Source organism: Drosophila mojavensis, unplaced genomic scaffold (genome assembly GCF_018153725.1).
Source record: "Drosophila mojavensis isolate 15081-1352.22 unplaced genomic scaffold, ASM1815372v1 contig_16, whole genome shotgun sequence".
Lineage (NCBI taxonomy): Eukaryota > Metazoa > Arthropoda > Insecta > Diptera > Drosophilidae > Drosophila > Drosophila mojavensis.
The window spans coordinates 5648389-5653794 of record NW_025318693.1 but is presented as its reverse complement, the minus strand read 5'-3'; positions in this window follow the sequence as shown (position 1 = coordinate 5653794).

Below are 5406 nucleotides of genomic sequence, written 5' to 3'. Positions count from 1 at the left end.
TTTGATACTAAATGAAAATTTCACAAAAAAAAAAAAAACGAACAAAATTGAATGAAATATACAAAATACAAAAAAATTAAAAAATAAACAAAAAACTTTAAAAATTTATATGCGTGCGTATGTTTGAAAGTCTTCAGAACAGTATATAGTCTTAATATGATATAAAAAAAAAAGCAAAAAAGCAGTAAACAATTTACATTTAATTTTGATCTCAAAACCATTTAACAAAACAAACAATGTTTAGTATGCAAGTGTGACGCAACAGCTGATTGCGAAATTCCAAAATATCAAAATTAAATATTCACAAAACGAACTCATCAAACTTACATTTAAATTGCAAATGGTTCCTCGTTAGTGTAAAAAGAAAAACTAGTTATAAAAGTGCTAAGTGCTAAAGCGAATACGAAAACGAAAATGAAAAATCAACAAACTGTGCGGCTAACCAATGTTGGATATACTTAAACACCCACACACACACACATCCATATATATACATCTATATACTTGACAAATCAGCGCTCATCCACACATTTCTCAACTAACTTTTGTAAATATTAACTTAAAGCTCTCTACAATACATTTTGTTATCTACGCTCATACAAGATATGATATATGCTTAAATCGCCTATAGACATATATAGTATACACACATATATATATATATTTTTTATAAATATTTAATTTTTTAAATAGTCGTTTTTAGTAATTTATATTTTTATTGCAAAAAGAGAAAACCTAAAAAAAAAAACACACACACACACAGGACAAATATGCATCAGATTGTATAAAGTTGATAAGACCTTAAATACATCTATTTATACAACATGAAAGAAATATTCAAATAGTAGTTACATACATACAATTGTAATTTAGTGTTGTACTTACAATTTAGTCTAAACAATTTTATGAAATTTTAGTAATTAAAAAATGAATTGAAAAACTACAAGAAAAAAACAAGAAAAAAAATCACAAAAAACGAACAAACAAAAGCAAAAGGAAAAAATATGAAAAAAAAAAACAATAAAAATTTGTATGAATGAATTCTAAAAAAAAAAAACAATGTTTTATTATTTTTATGAGTTGAAAATTTCAGTATTTGGCCGCTGTGAGTGGCATGCAGCTAGGTGGCAACGCCGGCAATAGGTTGCTAAACGAATTTTAAGTGTTGAACAACGACAGCCAGCAGCAATAAGGAAATGTTTGGCATTTCCCAAGCAAATATTGATTGATCATAAACAGCAGCGAAGCAAAACAAGTGAAGTGCTCTAGTCAAGGGTAACCGACTGTCAGATACCCTTGAGGCATGGATGGAATGAATAGAATGCTACGTATATAGAAAAAGTGCAAGCTTATAAACATTTGTGCTCAAAATAAACACAATATCTAGGGACTGAAGTCCCCCTTCGATTCACAGTTAGTTTATTTTAAAGGCTCTGCCGCTCCTTCTTCTGTCCGTTACATGCAATTCAACAAAGTATTATACCCGGATTTTCCATTCTGCAGTGGGTTCAGGGTATACCAAGTGCTAGCCACAATACGATAGATGTCTCGCCTCAGCATCAGCATCAACATCAAAATTTAACTTTAATTGCGATTCCATGCCGCAAAAATGCATCAAAAAGACGACAGGAAAATCGCAGCGCGTGAAAAATAAGTGAAATATGTAAATATGTATGTATTTGTGTGTGTGTGTGTATGTATATGTGAGTGTGTGTGTGCAAAACCAGAAATTATCAAAATTTGTTGTTGACGGCATTTGTTCTGTCTTCTTGCAATGTAAATTGTTTGTTTGAGGAGAAGCTGAGTGAGTCGCACAGTGGAGCAAAGTGGAGAGCTTACTACGGAAAATTTTAAACAGCTGTTAGCTAGATGTCTATTACAAGAGCATTACAATTGACTACATATAAATTTGGGGTGCAATACTTTAAATAGATTGTTTAATCCATAACTATAAATACAAGAAACCACATCTAAAAATCCATTCACAATTTGGTAGCTCAGCTGCAGAATATGCGCCATGGTACCCAACGTTCAGCGGCGGCTCGGGCTTGTCTCTCAGGCTGCTCAGCCGCAGCCTGTGGTGGCTGCAACAAAGCATTAACAATAAATTCTCGCATGCCATTGTGAAATTCTCACAATAATCATAAATAATACTTTATTTTTACATCTTAAACGGCGCTGCGGCTGCTAATGAAGTTGCTGCGGAGTGCGTATACGTGTGCGTGCGGATGGCCGAGGGGTGGGGAGGGGGACTAGCTTTATATACCTTTTGTGGCCTGTCAACATGGGCTGCAAATATCATAGATATGACTCCGACTGCAGTCGCAGCGAGGCGATGCGATGCGATGCGCTGCGACTCGAGACGCGGATCCAGACGCCTAATTAAGCAACTTTAAACTTGGCAACACAAAGTGGCAAGTCATTTGGACAGTGGGCAGTATAACTTAATGTGTGTGAGTGCCCATGTGTGTGTGTAGCCGCTAACATATCATTTACAAAACAATTACGCATACGCCATGGCGGCGAGATGCATCAGCAGAGAGTAAGCGAGCTCCTCTTGAATGCCAAACCATTAAGTTGACCTATGAAAATATTGTGTTAGGCTGCGATCTGAAGCCCGTGACATTGCTCATTCAGAGATTTCGTGGGCATCGCGCTCTGGATTTGTTTACCCAGTGCGTGCGTTTACTCCACATTTTGTCATTTCATGGCCCGTGTGGTCCGAGTGCGACGGCTCTGTCACTGGGCACCTAATTGTGTTTACGTAGGCGACTCGGTCCTCCATGAAGTGCCATAGCCAACTCCAAATTAACTCATTGAAAGCGCGTTTCAATTATGTTTAGACAAACAACAGCAACGGGCACAGGGTTGACACTAATATTGCATGCTCTGTCAACGGCTCCAAAGGAAAAAAAAAAAAAAAACGAAAAAAAGAATAAACTACAAAAAAAATATATAAAAAGATCCCAGGCTCTGTTTGTATTTTATGCTTTTGTCTGTGCCTCGCAGCCAGTTCAAAAATGTTTAGCTCAATTCTCATAATACCAAACTAAACAACAACAACAAGAACAACAACAGCAACAACAAGACCATTGCAGCATTAACAAAAAGATCAACAAAAACTCCGTTCTTGTTCTTGTTCTTGTTCTCATTCTTGTCTCTTTTGAGCTTGTCTCCTATATAAAGTTCTGTAGTCGCGTTTTTCGGTTTGGATTTTGTTTTCTGAATCCATCGTGCATTCATTGTCCGCGCCTAATCACTATAAAAGATCTCGCTTTTCATCTTCGTGACGCTGAACTGCGTTGTTGATCTTGAAAATTTGCTCTAAACGAGCACCAGCAACAGCAGCAACAACAGCAAGAGCAGCAACAACAACAACAACAGCTGCTGGTAGATACAAAATCAAAATAGTAAACTGAGCAATCGGATTTGTTGGATTTAAATGTGATCGGAAATTGTTGCTGCCGTCAAAGGCTGCAACTATGAACACTGAAAGAAAAAATATAGTGGATAGTATAATATTTATAATTTAAGCTTCAGAGTGAAAAGGAGGCTGACTTAATTCTTATCATTAATAAATAAATAAAATAAATAATTTAAAATATAATAAATAATAAGTAAAAAAAAAAAAAAAAATTGTGTCTAAAAATTATTATTTTTTTTACTTCTAACTTATTTAGAGAGAGAAAAAAATGGTAAACAGAATTTTTATTTAATTTAAAATACTTTGAGATATGACACCAAATTTATATTTTTTATTCAATATGCAATGCTTTAGGTCTAAAATCGATTTCTCTTAACATACCCAACTTTACTTTCAATATTCCTTCTCTTACTAAAGAACTATACAAACTCAGAAACATAAAATCTTTAAAGCAATGCGAGCATTTACAATGATTTGGCGCTGGCTGGGAACCAGCCCCCTCAAGGTAGTTTCAAGTCAGCCCTTCATTACGCTCAGTGTACACTACTCATATTTCAAAATGTGCCTTAAAACACACACCGCTAGCCCGTAAGTGCCCCATAATTTAATGAGTTTCATTCATTCACAACTGAGATAACCGAGTGTGCATCCCGAGCCGCAGAGGCAACCCAACACATTCAGCTCCAATTCTATTAAAGAGCAGCCGAATGAAGACGACGACAGGCCGAAAACGAGATGACGAAGACAAGGAAAAAAGAGAAAAAAAGGTCATCTTATCATAAATAAACTGACATAAAATCAAGAATCAAATTCGAAAGCGAAGACAACCCGAAACACGGCAGTCAGCAGACAAGCCAGCAAATCCGTGGCCAGAAGTACATTGTGGAGAATTACACAATAAATGAAATGCAGACCAATGAAGCGCACTGGACGGACTGTCAGACCGACAGCCAGACAGCCGGACAGTCGGACAGACGAACGAACAGGCACGGAAAGACGCCAGACAAAAAACGCAGAGCCAAATGATTCACTATGGAATTTTATGAGCTGAGAACATTTTTAAACTGCCTTTCAATGCCATGGGATACAAATGCGAGAGTGTGAGCCTCTAAACAGCTGGAAGCTAGAGGCTGGCGACTGTGGTAGCCAGTAGTATCTAGAGGGAATATAACAACAATACATCTGTGTATATTATTATCTCTAGTCGCATGCAAATGAAATCGATAAAATATAAAAGTGAATGCTGCCAACAGATGCAGAGCGAGATGCAGTTGCTCCCCCAGCTAATTGAGTGTGAAAAGGTTGAGAGAGAGACTGAGCTCCAGAGATTATCAGATTATCATACAAACCGCGCTGATACGCAATGGGTATTAGGAGAGGTTGGAGGTGAATCGAGCTCGGTTTTGGAGCTTCAGGTAGCGCCGCAGCGCCATTTGAGGCTAATAAATTTCATTCAAACGGACAGCAGACAAAACGTTCAACTTTATTTCGACTGTTATAATTTATTTCAGCTGGCTAGCTGGCTAGCGAACGAAAAAGCTAAATTTAAATCTAAATACATGTCCATTCGAGATAAGCCTGCAGCTTCCTTCCAATTCCAAATCTAAATGCGTCTCCTGCTCAAACTTCTGCTGCTGCTGCGCTTGGAGTTTGTCTTCGTTGTCGCTGCATAATTTGTCGTCGCTTGTGTTTTGCTTTTCTCTCTCCTTTTTTTTGTGGTTTTGATTTTGTTTTTGTTCTTGTATCTTGTAGATACATTTGTAAGTTGAAGTCGCTTTAATTCGTTTGAATTTTGTTGGCCAGCGCCAGCACGGGATCATCGTGTGTGTCTCTTGAACGATGCTGCTTGTGATCTCTACTTGGGCTTCTCTTTTTATTTTGGATTTTTTTTTTTTTTATATTAATGATGTGGGAACTTCTGTTCGCTAAGCTGCTTTGGCCCGGCGCTGATTTGTGTTTGTACGCTGTCTGCGTTGGCTTGT